Genomic DNA, 16,919 nt, shown 5'->3' with positions numbered 1-16,919 from the left:
TATTACCAAGTTGGGAGGAAGCGAGCGTAAATGATCACAAATTGGTAATTGATGCACTCGGTGCCACACAAAAGAACGTTTCTTTAGCTCTCAGCTGTATCCAGGCTCAATTAGGGATGCAGTCGGTTGCTGCCTCGATTATAAGAGAAGGTGAAGAAGGCACTTTTCCTACTGAGATTCGGAAAATAGTTTGGGACAGTGCCGCTGATTTTGAAAAGGAATTCCAATCCCGGTGGAACCTAGTGAACTTTACCTATGACCCCATCACAAACATAGCCACAGCTTTGGTGTTAACCGTACGTGATGCCTCAAGTGCATTTGGTATTCCCCATCATTGCACTAGCACTGGGACACATATGGAGCCACTGGGAATGTGCTGGGGGCAACTGGGACCACGCTGGGGGCAACTGGGGACAACGGTGAGTGACTGGGGCCCTGCTGCGAGAGACTGGGATCATACTGGACTCATACTGGGATCTTACTGGGAGTGACTGGGACTATTCTAGGGGCAGCTGGGAGAACTGGGAAAACACTGGATGGCACTGGGAACAACGGGAACAGTGCTGGGGGCAAATTGTATCATAACGGGGAATGACTGGCAGCAACTGGGCTCCTGCTGGGAGCAGCCCCTGGCGGCCCCGGGAGCCCCGCACCCCTTTCCCGGCCATGCCGCCCCTCCAGCCCCAGCAACCCCCATTGCCGGGGTGCCGGCACTGCCAGGGGTCCCCCCCTCTCGGGTTCCCCGCTGGGGCTTCTGGGGCTCTCCTCTCTCGGGGCTCCCGCTCAGGGCAGCCGCGGCTCTCCCGGGGCTCCCCAAAACCGGTGTCCCCCCGACGGGGCTCTGCTGCCCTCACCGCCCACCGGGACCCCCGGAAAACACCTCCCGGGGATCCACCGATGTCCCCCCGAGGGCCAGCTGCGGCTCGGCTTTGGAGCCCTACCAGCTCCAAACATCCCCCCCAAAAAAACCCAAACCCAGGGAGCCCCGGGATATTTGGGCCGAGCTCCCCCTCCCCGGGCACCTGCGGGATGGGGGCGATGCTCCCGGGGTGCTGCGAGCTCAGGCAGCGCCAGGGCCACGCGATTCCTTCTCTCCTCTCCTCCGGCTGCTCCCTGCTGCCGCTGCGCCTCTTCCTCCCTCCCTCCTCCTCCTCCCCCGCTCCGGGATCCTGAACCGTGAGGGGAAAGGAGCGTGGAAAGGGCGGAACCGTGAAGGGAAAGGAGCGAGGAAAGGACGGAACCGTGAGGGGAAAGGAGCGAGGAAAGGGCGGAACCGTGAAGGGAAAGGAGCGAGGAAAGGGCGGAACCGTGAGGGGAAAGGAGCGAGGAAAGGGCGGAACCGTGAGGGGAAAGGGCCAGGGCCAAGGGGACGCGCTGTCCTAAAAAAGCCCGGTTTGACCCAAAATCACCCAAAAGGGCATCAAATGCAGCCAACATCCACATGGTTCGGCCTGACATCAGCCAAATGGGATTAAAAGTATCCAAAGGGCTCTAAAATCCAACCAAAGGGGCTTAAAACTGCCCCAAGTGTTTTATAGCCCTCAAGAAATGGCTTAACATCACCCGTAAATCTTTCAAATGTGACTAAAATCCACCCTGAAAATATCTGGTCCAGCTTAAAATCATCCAAAGGTATCTAAAATCACCAAAATGTCCCTGACACCAACACAAGAAGACCTAAAATCACCCTAAAAAGGCTTGGTTCAAGCTAAAATTGCCCAAAGAAGCAAAAAAACATACTTAAATGGGCCCAAAATACCCAAAAAAGGGACCTAAAATCACCCACACAGGATTAGGATTCACCCATATGGGCCCAGTTTTTCCTAAACTCACCCAAATGGGCCCAACCCCACCCACATGGGCCTAAAATCATCCAAAGGGGTCTGAAATCCCCCCTAAACCCCACCAGATTCGGCCTCAAATCAGCCACAGGGGCTGAAAATCCACCCAAAAAGGCTCGGGATCCCCGCAAGGGATCTGAAGCCCACCCTAAACCTGCCCGGTTCGGCCCAAAATCCCCCAAAGGGGCTGAGCCCGAGGCCGAGCCCGGGATCGGCTCCGGGGTCGCTCCGGGACCTCCGCGTCCGCTCCGGGCAGTTTTGGCCGCGGCCCCGGACAGGCCTGGGCGGGACCGGGAGGGACCAGGGAGGGCTCGGGAGGGGTTTGGGCATCTGGGGCTTTTTTGGGCTTTTGGGAATTGTGTTGGGAGTTTACAGGGAATTGTTGGGGTTTTTGGGGAGAATTATTGAGTTTGGAGGCAGTTGGGGGATTTTGGGGAGTTTGGATTTTGAGGGGTTTTATTGGTGCTTTGAGTGAGAAGTTGTTTTCCTGGGGGTATTTGGGGGTTAATTGAAATTTTTTGTGTTTTCTTTTGAATTTTGGAAGGTTTTACTGGGATTTTCTGGGGATTTTGTGGGATCCTCTGGAATTATTTCTGGGTTTTATTGGGATTTTTAGGGGATTTGGAGGCAATTTATTGGAATTGTGGGGGCATTTAGTGGGATTCTTTGGGGAATTGGGTTTGTTAGGAATTTTAGTGGGGATTTGGGGGGGTTTTGTAGGTTTTTTTTAGGTTGTTGACGGAATTTCTTTGGTCTCATGAGTATTTTGTGGGACTTCTTGTGGTTTTGGAGACATTTTTGCGGGGATATGTGGGGTTTAATTGGGATTTTGTGGGCTTTTATTGGGATTCGAGGGTGTTCTAATGGGAATTTGTGAAATTTAATTGTGATTTCATGGGGTTTATTGGGACTTTCAGGGGTTTAAAGGAGACTTTGGTGCCTCTCAGCTCTTCCCCACACCCTGGGACAACTCCAAAGCCCCACAAAATTCCACTAAAACCCCCCAAAATCCCCCAAAAATCCCAATAAAAAAACTCCTAAACACCAAAGAATCCCACAAAATCCCAATGGAACCCACCAAAAAAAAAAAAAAACAAAAACAAACAAAAAAAAATCCGCCCAAAAATTTCAATAAACCCCCCAAAAAATAACCACCCTAAAACCCTAAAAAAATCCCAAAAATCCAAAATCCTCAAAACCCACAAAACCCCCATAACCCCACAAACCCAGTAATTCTCTCCAAAATCCAATAATTCCCCCTAATCTCCCAACAAAATCCCCCAAAGCCCATACATGCCTCCAAAATCCCCCCAAAATCCCCCCAGAGCGCCCCAGACTCACCGGGGGCAGTCCTGGATCAGGGGGCACCGGCCGGTGGAACAGGAGCCACTTCAGGGGGCCCGCGGAGCTTTTTGGGCAGGGGGCACCATGGGAAACCTCCCAAAAATGGGGGAGGGGAACCCCTGTGGTACCCCCTCCCCAGAAAGCCCCCTCCCCCGATTCAGGAATAGCCAAATTCAAGAAAATGTAAACCAGGCTTGACTTTCCAGAAATTATTTTTGGCCGGGTTTAGCTGCATCCTCCAGGCTCAGGATCACTGGTGTATTTGCAGGTTTTGCTCTGCATCATCAGCCTGCCCAGACTCTGCTCGGTGTTTCACAAATGGAGAAGACAATGGATAATGTGCCAAGCTTCCTTGCAAACAGCAACACCTGCATCAGCATGACAGAAAAGAAGGAAAAAAAAAAAAAAAGAAAATATTCAATGGTTAGAACAGAGCCAGTGTCCCACCATCTTCCCCTCCACTGTTATTATAGAGGCAAACCTGGGCCTAAAGCTTCCACCTCTCAGTTCCTGATGCTGTTTGACTTCAGCCTTGACTCCCCCTGATCTACCTGACTGCCGTCCAAGTGGGGCTGGGGATGCTCAGCCTGGAAAGAGGAGACACTGGGGAGGCCTCACTGCAGCTCTGCAGGACTGGAAGGGTCCCACAGGAAAGACGGGGACAGTGTTCAGCCGGGCCCGTGGCAACAGGACAAGGGGGGATGGCTTTCAACTGCATGAGGCTGATTGAAGTTGGATCTGAGGAAGCTGCTCTTTTACACGGAGGCTGCTGAGGCACTGGCCCAGGCTGTGGATGCCCCATCCTTGGCAACAGGGCTGTGAGCAGCATGGGCTGGGGAAGATTGCTCAGCTCGGAACAAGATGCTCTTTAGATCCACTGTGATGTCACAGATGTGATGTTCCAGCAGGAACTTCCAGCGTCCAGCAAAGAGCACAACACAACCACTGGCCCTTGTGTCAGCCCACCCTGTGCCAGCCCTCGTGCCAGCTCACCCTTCACCATGCTCCCTGTCACTCTTCTTGTCACCTGCGCCCTGATACTCCCATCAGTCCTGAAAGCTCTCTGTTGCCTGGATTTTGTCATCCGTCCCTGCAGGATGCTCACATTTGTCCTGAGAAAGGTACGGTGCCATTCCATGGAGGTGGACACCCTCCGGCTGCCCGGCTGGGCTGGAGTTCTGTGGGGATGGGATGGGACAGGGACCCCACTCTGAGGTGTTGCTATCTCTGCAGGCTGTCACAGAGAGAGAGGACGAGATGGAGGTGGACATGCAGGCTGATAGAGAGGAGGACATGGAAGTGGATGGAGAAGAGAGTGGAGACGATGCAATGGAAGTGGACATGGAGATTGATACAGAGGAGAAGATGGAAGTGGATGGAGAAGAGAGTGGAGAGGAAGAGATGGAGGTAGATGTGGAAGAGGAGATGGACGTGGAAATGGAAGAGTACCTTGAGGACATGGACATTGATGAAAAAGATGAGGAAGAGGCCATGATCTTGGGATGAAGAGCAATACCAGCAGCAGGACAGGCATGTGGTCCCCACAGGCAGAGCGGGTCCCCTGCTGCCAGGCTGGGACTGGGCTGGGTGGTCCCTGCTCAGGGATGTGGGACCCGGTGCATTGGGTTCTGGTGGCCATCCCCAGCCTGTGCTGCGCTTGCTGGGCCAGCCTGGGGGCACATGGAAGAGCCCTCTCTGCCTGATTGGAGTGACCGTGCCTCTTGCTTTTCCTCAGGGACCGATGGAGATCCCGGACAGAGACGCCACCCTTTTGTACATACGTTGTAGAGTTTGTTGTTGTCTTTAGGCCATAGGTTTCAGGGCTTCTTTTTGTCTTCTGTAAATATGTTTCATTGACTTTTGTTGGATATGCTGTTGTGGTTTGACATGGAAGTGAATTCTTTCAGGAAGTTGGGTCAAACCAATCAGTAGTCAAGTTTGGATATTGGCACCTTAAGTGGCCACTAAAGGTGTGGATACGTCTCTGAGAACACAGGGGGTTAAAAGCAGAAACTCCCAAGAGCTCGCTCTCTTTGGTTCCGGTCAGGGTGCAGTGCAGATCTCCCCTGCCCAGCCATGGGGCTGGGTGGGGGAGGGGAAGCCATGCGGTCTGGTCGAGGTGAGCCGAGGGGGCTGAAGGACTGGAACCGAGCCAGCTCCTGTGGACAGAAGGGTGGAGAGAAGCAGAGATGCCTTTGTTGTTCCCCCCGCCAAGAGGGAAGAGACAGAGAGTCCAGACGGCACCTGTTACTTTGCCGGCGCGGAGGAGAAGGGGTGGGGGAAGGTGCCCAGCCTTGGCCTTGGGAATCAGCTGCTGGGCAGAGATATCAGCCATCTCTGAGCTGAGTCTGAGCTTTTAACCCTTTCCTGAGAAATGAAGGCTTTGTAAAATATTACTCCTCCTTGATTTGAAGTAGAAGAGAGACAGTCTGGGATCCGAGATGATGGAAGAAGAAATTCTTGAGTTGGAAGGAGATGATGGAGTGGCTTGTGGCTGGACTTTTCTTGTTAGCCATAGACTGAACCAAATTCTCCTGACAGAAGCTGCACTTAGGGGGGTGGTTTGGTGAGCCAAGAGACTTGTATTAGTGATTACCAGCAGAGGATTAGCGAGAACAGAGGAGAGTTGGAGAAAGTGTGGAGAAGCCCTCTATCTTCAAGGAAGAAGAGGAGAAGAAGACCTCTGTTCTTGGACCCTCAGCCCCAGGGGAAAATGGGGGGGACTGTAGTCCCACAATGAGAAACTGAACTGTTGTCTCTTTTGGTCCATGGCAAAGCATCCTTAAAGGAGCCCTATGAGCAGTCTGTCCATGCACGGTGGTGAGAGCACTGTGACATGGAGAGGAGAGTTTCACCACGGCAGATTTTCTCTGGGCGGTTGCCATGTGTGACATGGAAACACAAGGGTGGCAATTGTGTTTCCTGGGGGGTCTGTGGCACAGGGGAGACTCCTGTCTCCCTTGAAAGATTGAGTATTTGAATATCTGAAGGGTGGCAACTTGATCAGGATCCCGGGTGGTGTCTCACTGTGGTTCCATTTGGAAATTAGGTGGGAATTAGTTGGGAGGAGGAAGAGTGTTTTGGAAGGTCTTTGTCCAGGATTGAGTGTCTGTGTTTTTATAGTAGTAGTAGTTTAATAAAGTTCTTTTCTTTGTTATTAAGCTTGAGCATGCTCTGCTCTGTTCCTGATCACATCTCACAGCAATTATTTTAAAAAGTGCATTTTCATGGGAGTGCTGGCATCGCGCCAGCGTCAAACCATAACATATGTTCTTAGGTATATACGTTCTATAGATTGTTGTTGTTACAAATATTCTTACAATGTAAATGTGTTCTGTGTTTTCATTGCTGTTTTTCTGAAAAGAAACAAGCTTTATTTTTCACACCCCAGTTCTCTTTCCATTTGCATCAGGCACAGGATCCCGAGAGGATCTGGGGGTACCCGGGTGATGCCGATGATGGTGATGGGGATCCCGTGCTGAGTATAAATTTCCATGAAGAATTCCTGGGGGGGGGTTTTGTCTATATCCAGGGTTTTTTGGGTCCCGGTGGATTTTTGGGGGTTCTCAGGGGGGTTTTCAGGATTCCCAAAGGGGGGGATCGGGCGATCCCAGGGGGAACCCAAGGCTGGTTTGGGGTACCTGCCGGTGACAGAGATGGGGACCCTCTGCCATGTAAGAACCTTCTCAGGGGCATCTGGGGGTGCTGGGAGCTCTTGTGGGAATTTTGATGTCCTGGGATGGTTTGGGGGGTGTCTGTGTGGGGTTTTTGTGGTCCTGGGGAGTTTTTGGAGGGCCCAGGGATGATTTTGGGGTCCCGGGGATGTTGGGGTGTCCCGGGGGATTTGGGGGTTCCCGGGAGGGTTTGGGGGTTCATGGGCAATGCTGATGACAGAGCTGGGACCCCGTGCCGGGTATGAACCTTCCCACTGCACACAGGTAGCGTCAGCGTGTTCAGGGAGATCCTGGGGGGCCCGGGGGTCACCCCAAAACCCAGGGGACCCCAAATGCTCAGGGATCCCCCCCAAACTCCCCTCCCCGCTGGATCTGCTGCAGGCAGGGGGGGGCCAGCACTCGGCCCCCACCCCCACCATCACAGGGGGCTGTGGAAGAAATCTGGCGGTGCACGGACAGGTCGGGGGGACCCCCAAAGTCCTGGGAAAGGGGGAACACAGGGGAACTCCCAGGAATCCCCACTGGGGGCTTAGGGGAGATCAAGGACGAGTTTGGGTGAGCTTAATTGTGTCACTATCGTCAGGAAAGGGGACTCCAAGGGTCCCCAGTGTCCCCATTCCCTGCAAAAGGTGGGAAAACCCGGGCTGGCTGGGAATAGGGGTCCCAGGTGTCCTCGGTGTTGAGGAAAGGAGGGTCTGGGCGCTGGGAAAGGCAGGAATAGGGGTCCAGGGGGTCTCTGGGTGAAAGAAAAGGGGGCTCTGGGGGTTGGGAGAGGTAGCATGGCCGGGAAAGTGGTGCGGGGGTTGCCGGTGCCGGATAAAGGGGGTGCGGGGTGGAATCCCGGCCGGGAATGGGGGTGTGTGGGGGGATGGTGGTGCCCGGGAATGGGGGTTCAGGGGCCCCTCGGTGCTCCGGAATGGGCGACCAAGGAGTCCTGGTGCCGGGGGTCCCCCTCACCTCTCGCTGCCCCCCCGGGGCTCCAGGAGCGCCCCCAGCCCCAGCGCTGGAGCCATCGCGCTGCTCCTCCTCACTCCCAGTACGATCCCAGTATGATCCCAGTAGAACTCGGTCACCCAGGAGCCGCTCCCAGTATGATCCCAGGACAGCCCAGGCACTGCCACTCCTGGCAACCCCCCCAGCCCTCTCTGCGTTCCGACCTGTCCCAGCTCCATCCCCGCCCCTCCCGCGGCTTTGGGGGCTTCGGGAGCGGGGGAGGAGGGAGGAAGAGGCGCAGCGGCAGCAGGGAGCAGCCGGAGGAGAGGAGAGAAGGAATCGCGTGGCCCTGGCGCTGCCTGAGCTCGCAGCACCCCGGGAGCATCGCCCCCATCCCGCAGGTGCCCGGGGAGGGGGAGCTCGGCCCAAATATCCCGGGGCTCCCTGGGTTTGGGTTTTTTTGGGGGGGATGTTTGGAGCTGGCAGGGCTCCAAAGCCGAGCCGCAGCTGGCCCTCGGGGGGACATCGGTGGATCCCTGGGAGGTGTTTTCCGGGGGACCCGGTGGGCGGTGAGGGCAGCAGAGCCCCGGCGGGGGGACACCGGTTTTGGGGAGCCCCGGGAGAGCCGCGGCTGCCCTGAGCGGGAGCCCAGAGAGAGAAGAGCCCCAGAAGCCCCAGCGGGGACCCCGAGAGGGGGGGACCCCTGGCAGTGCCGGCACCCCGGCAATGGGGGGTGCTGGGGCTGGAGGGGCGGCACGGCCGGGAAAGGGGTGCGGGGCTTCCGGGGCCCCCAGGGGCTGCTCCCAGCAGGAGCCCAGTTGCTCCCAGTCACTCCCCATTATGATACAATTTTTCCTCAGCACAGTCCCTGTTGCTCCCACTTTCATCCAGTGTGTTCCCAGTTTCTCCCAGTCACACCCAGTATGGGGAATGATGTGCCTGGTGTGTTCCCAGTCACTCTCAGACACTCCCAGTATTAGTCCAGTCCTTCCCAGTATGGTCCAGAGATGAGCCCAGTGTACTCGCAGTCACTGCCAGTATGAACCAGTTGTGCCCCACATGGTTCCAGTTGCTCCCTTTCACCCTCACTTTTGTTCCAGTCACTCCCAGTCTCTCCCAGTGTACCCCAGTTCCTTCCAGCATACTCCCAGTCACTCCCAGTTCCTTCCAGCATGATCCCATTTGTTCTCCACCACTCCCAGTCAGCCTCAGTGTAGTTGCACTCACTGCCAATATGATCCCTGTCACCTCCAGCATGATCCCAGTTGATCCCAGTAAAAGCCCAGTTGTTTCCAGTCACCCCCAGCATGCACCCAGTGACTCCCAGTTCCTCCCACTTGCTCATAGCATGATCCCAGTTGCTCCCAGTTGCTACCAGTCAAACTCAGAATGATCCCAGTCACTCCCAGTGTATCCTATTTGCGCCTGCATGGTCTCAATTGCCCGCTGCAGGCTCCTACTCTGTCCCAGTGTGATCCCAGTATGATCCCAATATGATCCCAGTCTCCCTCAGTGTGACCGCAGTGTGCCCCAGCATGGGCCCAGCTGCTCCCAGTATGATCCCAGTACGATCCCAGTATAACAAAGTCACTCCCAGTGCTGCCATTCCTGGGATCCCCCAGCCCTCTCTGCGTTCCCCCCTCCTGGATCTCCCGAGAGGAGCCCCAAGGGCTGGCAGTCCCCTGGCAGGGTCCCCAGCAAGGCCCAGTTTGGATGCGCAGCCCCCAGTTTCCCCAGTTTGCCTCTCCTTTTGCCCGGGCCGGGTTCCCCCCGCCCCCAGCGGGTGGGAGCAGCTGTGAGCCCCGTGCTGCCCATCCCGACCCGTCCCGGCTCCATCCCCGCTCCTGCCGCAGGCTGTCAGGGCTGCGGGAACATGGCACCAAGGGTGTCGCTGCTCCTGGGGGAGGAGGAGGAGGGAGGGAAAAAGAGGGATGGAGGAGGAGAGCCAGAAGGGATGGAAGTAGGAGAAGGAGGTAGGCTTAGGGAGGAGGAGGAGGGATGGAAGAGGAGGAGTGGGACGAAGAGGAAGAGGAGGGACAAAGGAGGATCAGGAAAAGAAAAAGGAACCACGAGGTCGAGCCCTTCCTGAATTCACAGCCCTGCTGGGACCATCAGCCCCCATCCCATGGGTGACCAGGGATGGGGAGCTTTGCCCAGATATCCTGGGGGGGGCCCGGGGTTGGGTTTTTTGGGGGGATGTTTGGAGAATGAAGAACTGCAAAGCTGAGTGGAAAAGGCCCCTTGGGGGGACACTAGGGGGTCCCGGTGGCGGCTGACAGCAGAGGCAGCCTGGAGGAGCAGAGCCCTGTGTCCCCCAGGAGCCCAAAGTGGGGAGCCCAGAGAGGGGGGAGCGCCGTCATTGGCGGGACCCTCAACAGCCTGGAGAGGGGCAGGGGGGACTCCTTGGAGCCCCTGCAGTCCAAAGCAGAGAAGGAGGGGAGAAGGGACCCCGGGAGCCCAAAAAGCCCTGGCATCCTGTGCCAGGAAGGTGGACAGAGCTTCAGCCAGAGCTCGGAGCTGGTGGGCCATGAGCAGGTTCACCATGGGGAGAAGCCCTACAAGTGCTTGGAGTGTGGGAAGAGCTTCAGGCAGAGCTCCCAGCTGATCCAGCACCAGATGATCCACACCGGGGAATGGCCCTAGGAGTATGGGGAGTGTGGGAAGGGCTTCATCTGCAGCTCCCACCTCGTCACCCACCAACGCATGCACACTGGGGAGAGGCCCTACGAGTGTCCCCAGTGTCAGAAGAGGTTTCAGACCAGCTCCAGTCTCCTCAGGCACCAGCGGATTCACACGGAGGAGAGGCCTTTCCGCTGCCCCAACTGCGGGAAGGGCTTCAAACAAAAGTCCCACCTCGTCACCCACCGGCGCATCCACACTGGGGAGAGGCCCTACGAGTGTCCCCAGTGTGGGAAGAGCTCCAGAAGCTCTACCTTGACCCAACACCAACGGAGGCACCGGTAAGGGAAATCCTGCAAATGCCTCAGCTGTGGGAAGAGCTTCGTGCCCTGCTCCAACTCCATCCCCCATGGGAGGACCCACTTTGGTCAGAGCCCTGGTGACCCACATTCCCAGTGATTTCTGCTGAGAAGACACCTGGAAGGTGGTCTCCACATCTTCCTGGATCCCCATAGGCACCTGTATGAACATAGAGGCAGGAACATCCATCAGGACTCTGATCTAAACTGGAAATTCACTGGCAGAAAGCGATTTGTTGACTTTACACCCCAAAGAAATTTCACCCGCTCTGTCCAGTTATTTCTTCTGGTGGCATCAAGCAGTGCTGCATGATCTTGGAGGTCTTTTCCATTTCAGTAATTTCTTTCCTCACACTGTCTAAACAACAAAAACTGGGGTGAAAATAAAGAGATTGAGCAAAGAGATCTAAAGCTGCACCATCTACCTGGATTTGGGGGTGAATTTGGGGTTGGTTCAATAGAATATTTGGGAGGATTTGGGTGTTCTGAAGCTATCAAAGGCAGGGGAAATGTCCACAATCTCATAGGTGTGCCGGCAAAAGGTGTCCACCTGAGCCTGCCTGTTCTCCAAGAATTCTAATTGTCTGTCCCAGTCCCTGGCCTGGGTCTCCCTATCCGGGATGTTCCCCCAAAGTGCCCAAATCACTGCTGAAGTGCCTGAGCTGATCCTGGCTGTAAATGTTCCTGTCCACCAAGCTCTCCTGGTTAGTGCCATGGGAGGTGGGCGTTTAGGGGCTCCTGGGGGGACTGGGAAGGGCTTCTGTCAATCCTGTGGGCATTTGTGGTGCTGGGAGGGGGCTTGGCAGGGTCTATGAGGGAGATTTGGGTCCCTGACAGGGCTGTGTGGCTTGCAGAGAATTTGGGTGGGTCCTGGGGGAGATGGAAACGGGTTTTGGTGGTTCTTGGGGTCATTTATCTTGCAGGGAGTAGTTGGTGGGGGGGGTCCTGGCTGGGAGCTGTGGGGTGGTTGGAGGAGTCTGGGAGTGGCTGTGGGGCTGGGAGGGCGTTTTTGGGTGGTTGTGACTCCCCCAGACTGCCAAAGCTGCCACCAGACCCCACCCTCAAGATACTGCCAGAGGTCAGTGGCTCCATGTTGGGGTTCATCGTCCTGGCTCTGCAGAAGATATGGGGGGGTCCCCGGGGCCGTGTGTGTCCCCCCAGAGCGTGTGTGACACCCCCCATCCCATTGTCACCCCCTTGTCCCTCCCCACAGGGCTCCAGCCCCAGCTCCTGCTCCCCCAGAGGGAATTTGGGGAGGGGGCAGGGGGGTGTGCAGCCCCCGCCGGGGGATGGCCCCGGCCCAGCCCCTTTGTTCAGCACCAAGCTGGGCTCGGGGCCGCAGGAGGAAGAGGCCGGTGGGAAGCAGATCCTGCAGCTGGGACAGTGCCGGGGATCAGGGCAAGGGCCTGCCCTGCACACCTGGCTCAGGTGTGACCCTGCCCCGGCAAGGGAGCGGGACATTCCCATCCCCAGGGATCAGGGCTGGGAGCAGCACTTGGGGCACGGACATGGAAATACTGGGAGCGACTGGGAGCACACTGAGGGCGTGAATTATTCCCCCGCCTCCACCTTCTCCGGCCGCCCTGCCAGCTGAGAAATGCTCGCTGGGCCTCGGCCTTGGCCAACAGCCCCTGGGCTCAGCTCCTTGGAGCTCATCACAAACACTGTCTGCTCCAGGCACTGCTGCTGCCCAACCAGCTCCTGGCTGCTTTAGGAGCAGCCCCGGGAAGTGTTTTTGTTCCCTCGGTGGCACAACAGCCCTGTTCTCACCCTGCCAAAGAAAGCTGTGGATGTCAAGTGCGGCCAGGATGAAACATTGCTGGCACTGAAGCCCCTCTCTTGGGGCCCTACAGACAGCGCTCCAAAAGGAGCCCCTTGGAGCTCTCCTGGGCCAGCGACTCCCTCGGAGTGGGGCCTCTCCGAGCCGGGAACTCTCCCGTTTGCTGCACTCGGGGATCCCCAACAACGAGGGAGCCTGGGCCGATCCCCCCACTCCTCCAGGCTCAACCCTTCCCCCGCTGGGGAGATGCCAAAGCATCGGCAGGGAGCATTTCCCTGCCCTCAGGGGAATTTCTCACAGGTGCCTTGCACTGACTCTTTGTGTCTGTGTGCACACAGGAGTGCCTGTGCTCGGGAAATGTGGCAGAAATGCTGCTCTCTGAGGGGTCTGAGTGCCTTGGAGAGCTGAGCCAGTCAGGCCTGTCAGTAGGGTTAAATCACAAGGTCTAAGCTTAGTTAATTTGTGCTAAGAGTTGTTCTTTGCTAAGTTGTTAGGTTTAAAATATAAGCCAAGTTGAATATTGTTAAATGTTATTTCGCAGTTAAATTGCAAAGTCATACGTTATAAGTTTGGTTAAATACTGTAAAGTACTGTTCTTTTGCTAAATTGTGAAGTTGAAGGTGGAAGTTAAGGTTAAGGTATAAGTTAAGTCCTGTTAAGTTTGAGCTCTGTAAGCTCTTGGGCAGAATCTGCTCTATGGCCTCATACCCGACTCTATGATGTCACAGTCCACTCTCTGATGTCACAAACCCTCCCTGTGATGTCATACTGCCACTCTGTGATGTCACAGCACACACTTTGACCTCACTGCCCGCTCTATGATGCCATACAGCCATGCCATGATGTCACAGCCTGCTCTGTGATGTCACACAGTCCCCTCTATCACGCCTTAGCTGCTTGATGACCTCACACAACAAACTCTGTGATGCCATAGCCCAATCTGTGACAGCAGCACCTCTGTGGCTGTGTCATGGAGGCAGAGAGCAGCTGTGATGTCAGAGAGGGGCTGTGTGACAGTACAGCGTGGGTTGTGTGAGGTCACAGATTGGGCTATGACATCACAGAGCTTGTTGCATGAGGTCATCCTCACGAGGGGATCCTGCGGCCCGAGCGTAGCATTCCTTTGCACTGCGCTGGCCGCCAAACGAGCCCACTTGGCCTCAAAAACCTCAAACTGCACAGAGTCAAAAAGAGCACGTGCCACAGAACGGATGTCGGAAGGTGTCAGCATCTCAGCAAGAAGCATTCCGATCGTCTGCATAACTTCAGCAGACCCGACACCATGCTGGGCAACGGTGTCACGGATTTCTTTCACTATCTTAAACGATAAAGGCTGATGGGTGCCGTGAGTAACGCCCCTAAGCACAGGGAAAGCCTTGGGACCCCCTGGCAAGGTGGCATCACCTGCCGTGTCCCGTCCCGTGGGCTCCACAGGGACAGCAGCAGCCGCCTGACTGCGAGGCAGTGCAGCATCACTTGACACCACGCTCCCCGCAGCAGCAGCAGAGCCAGAGGAGCCTCCTCCGCGATCCTGCAGGCGCTGCGAGGAGGCAGAGTCGCACATCTCCTCAGCCTTACCCAGGACCTCCTGCCAAAACCGCCCGCGGTCCCTCGGACGCACGGTCACCTGGCAGGCGGGGAGGGTCCACAAAGCCGACGGGGAGGGTCCGCGGCCACGGGAACCCACCGGTCTCCCGCCGGCCGCGTCAGCAGCCGCGCTCAAGGTAAACAGCCCCGCGCCCCGCCGCAGCCTCAGCCCCCGCGGCAGGCGGGGGAGCGGGGCCGAAGCAGCCGGCAGCTCGGCGGTGCCGCCCGCCGCAGCGCTGGCAGAGGGCACCGCGGCGGACACAGGCGCCGGCGCGGAACGCAGACCCGGCGCGGCGCCCCCCGCCCCCGGCGCGGGGCAGGGATGGGGCGCAGAGAGAGACGCGGTGTGCGGAGCCGCGGCACCGCGGGCCGACACGAGGGAGCCCGGCACGGCCCGAGGAGCGGCGGAGCCGTGCCGCGGAGCCGCGCAGCGGGCACCGCCCCCGCCGGGCGGAGCGGGGCGGGCTGCCCGCCTGCTGGGCCGGGGCCCGACGGAACAGCGGCCAGCGCCCCGGCTCCGGCGGCTCCCACTGCCGCCGCACGCCCAGCAGGCTGCGCAGGCTCGGGAACGGGAGACGCCGCTGCCCCGCAGGACGAGCCCGGGGTCGGAGCGGGCGAGCCCGCTCCCGCCGCCCCCAGGGCTATGTCGTGGAAACATTGACATGACAGCTTTTACTGAGGATAGCTCTGTGGAAAATCAGAAGTGTGGCAGCTTCACCATTTGTTAACTAGACCAGAAACTCAAGGGGAGAATGACTTGCAAGAGAAACTGTTTTGAAGGCCCAAATAGCTGTTTTTTCACCACTCTTACTCCTTCCCCTGCTGAGCAGATTGATAGCCCAGATCCCAAGGTGCACTATTTCCACTCAAGCAGAGCCTCCTGAAGGTGTTAATGGCTGACAACGTTTTCGTGTGGAGCAAGGAGATGTCTCCTCCCTGTTAATTGCAATCGATGTACGATGTTTCTCTATCAAGCACTGAAATGCTTTAAAGAGAAGTGTTTGATTCCTGGTTTAAAGAACCGTTTCAGCCATGACCTGGGAGGCAGAAGGTGTCTCAAGGAATGCTCTGGAGTGCTTCATGTAGGAGTCAGATAACGGGATTGCAGTGGCCCCGCTCAGGGAGGAGGTAGGGTGGATGTTTGCTGCTGTTTTAAAGGTGTGAACAGGCGATAAGGAGCAGCAGAAACACGGGGTTTACAGAGCCATTGATTATGCGATCACTCCATTCAGCCAAGTAAAGGTTTTTGTGATTTAGACAATTTACCTTTGAAAGGAAGAAAAAAAATAAAGGTTGAAGAAGATACAGATGGGCACAAACACAGGAGATGAGCACTGATTTTAGGGTATGGGGAGAAGCAGAAGAAGGCAGTTTGAAGGAAGATGAGGGAAGCTCTCAGGGTGTCAAGAGGCCCTTGAAAGGGACCCATCTGTCTGCAATTTCCTGCCCTCTCAGGTGGAAGGAGTGATTAATGACCAGGAAGGGATATGAGGGATGTGTAGAGAGCTGAGGGTCTTTTGCAGAAGTTTGTGAAGCTTTAAGTAGTCTGCTGAGTTTCTTGCAGCAGAGAAGCTGAGCCTTGGTAAGCTTTGAGAAGCTGATGTTGAGCTATCTCAATTGAAAGAAAATCTACTGTGGTCTGAAATGTTTTCTACCACTGAAGAACCAGTACTGGGGTAGAAATGTGTTCTAACCAGGTAGGAAGCTTTTCTCTTTGTGGGGCAATGTGAAGTGGAGAATGAGAGAAGACCTAGTAAAACTGGGAGGGGATAAGGCTGGAAAACTGTGTGCTGAGATGTTGATTGGAAAATACAGGGATGGGGCAGCAAATGGAAGTTGCTGTTGGAGAAGAATAATATGATTGTGTTAGAAAGCTAAGTTTTGGGACATGGCCTAGAGAAATGAAAGAGCAGGCAGGGGGAAATGTGGGAGAAGGTGAGGTTTGTGCATTGGGGCAGTACAATCCAAATAATAGGTTTTAATAGTGGTTTAACCTCCAGGACTGGCTAAAAAGTCACTCTAGAAGAAAAAGAACATTTCACTCTTTTAGATGTAAATAGCTGGATTGATTTCATGCAAAGAGAGAAACATGATCTTTTTGAGAAAGAGTGTTGGTTTTGTTCTATTGGGGATTTTGGACTTACCTGATGTAGAAGCACTGGCTGGTAACAAGAGATGCAGACAGAGGATCAGAGCCAGGATAGAAGTAAAACAGGCTGATTATGTCGTGGTAAAAGAGCTTGGTGGAGATGATAAGGAAACACATTGGCAGATATTAACACTATTAATTAACATTCAGCCTTCATCTGCATGAAGAGCTATCTCACATGTAATCTCACAGTAATTTGGTAGTGGCAATGGAGATGAAGAATAGATGCAAGATTGGATGCAGCTGGCAAAGAGCACCCTAGATCCTCAGGATGAAGGATAGTCTGCTGGCTGTGATGCAAGGCATCAAGGGGGAGAGGAGCTGTAATAGGAGGGATCTGGCACTTGAATGAAGAGAATCAATCAGTGGTTGGTAACTGGCTATGGTAGACATCTGGCAGCATGACTGTACAGCTGTGACCCTTGCATCTGGAGACAGTTACATGGGTTTGTGTCCAAAGCAGGAGTTTCAACAGGAATCTGAACTCGAGTGCAAAGTCATTCCTCACTGACTGATGTGTGTGCAGTAAGTCAAGGGTGCACCAGAGCAAAGCTCCCCCCTGGCTGCCTGTTCTGGCAGTTTTAGGATCATGTTGGCCAAGGGAGCAAGCCTGAGGGTGCCATCACACTGGGG

The sequence above is a fragment of the Anomalospiza imberbis genome, unplaced genomic scaffold, assembly GCF_031753505.1.
Source record: "Anomalospiza imberbis isolate Cuckoo-Finch-1a 21T00152 unplaced genomic scaffold, ASM3175350v1 scaffold_60, whole genome shotgun sequence".
In the NCBI taxonomy this organism is placed as follows: domain Eukaryota; kingdom Metazoa; phylum Chordata; class Aves; order Passeriformes; family Viduidae; genus Anomalospiza; species Anomalospiza imberbis.
The sequence above is the reverse complement of the archived record's forward strand: the minus strand, read 5'-3'. Positions refer to the sequence as shown.